General features: G+C 52.6%; 1 non-coding gene across 1 annotated transcript; it reads left to right on the top strand.

Moving 5' to 3' along the window:
• The first annotated feature begins 15 nt into the window (after positions 1-15).
• LOC118345077 lies at positions 16-171 on the top strand. The gene has a single exon (XR_004798747.1). It is a non-coding gene; the product is annotated as a 5.8S ribosomal RNA (ribosomal RNA).
• Positions 172-209: the final 38 nt, after the last annotated feature.

The following is a 209-nucleotide window of genomic DNA, read 5'->3' on the forward strand; positions in this document are numbered from 1 at the left end:
ACCATGATACATAACGACTCTCGGCAACGGATATCTCGGCTCTCGCATCGATGAAGAACGTAGCGAAATGCGATACTTGGTGTGAATTGCAGAATCCCGCGAATGATCGAGTCTTTGAACGCAAGTTGCGCCCGAAGCCATTCGGCCGAGGGCACGTCTGCCTGGGTGTCACGCATCGTTGCCCCAACCCCAAACACTTCTTATGATGT

Source organism: Juglans regia, unplaced genomic scaffold, assembly GCF_001411555.2.
Source record: "Juglans regia cultivar Chandler unplaced genomic scaffold, Walnut 2.0 Scaffold_13604, whole genome shotgun sequence".
NCBI classification, from domain to species: Eukaryota; Viridiplantae; Streptophyta; class Magnoliopsida; order Fagales; family Juglandaceae; genus Juglans; species Juglans regia.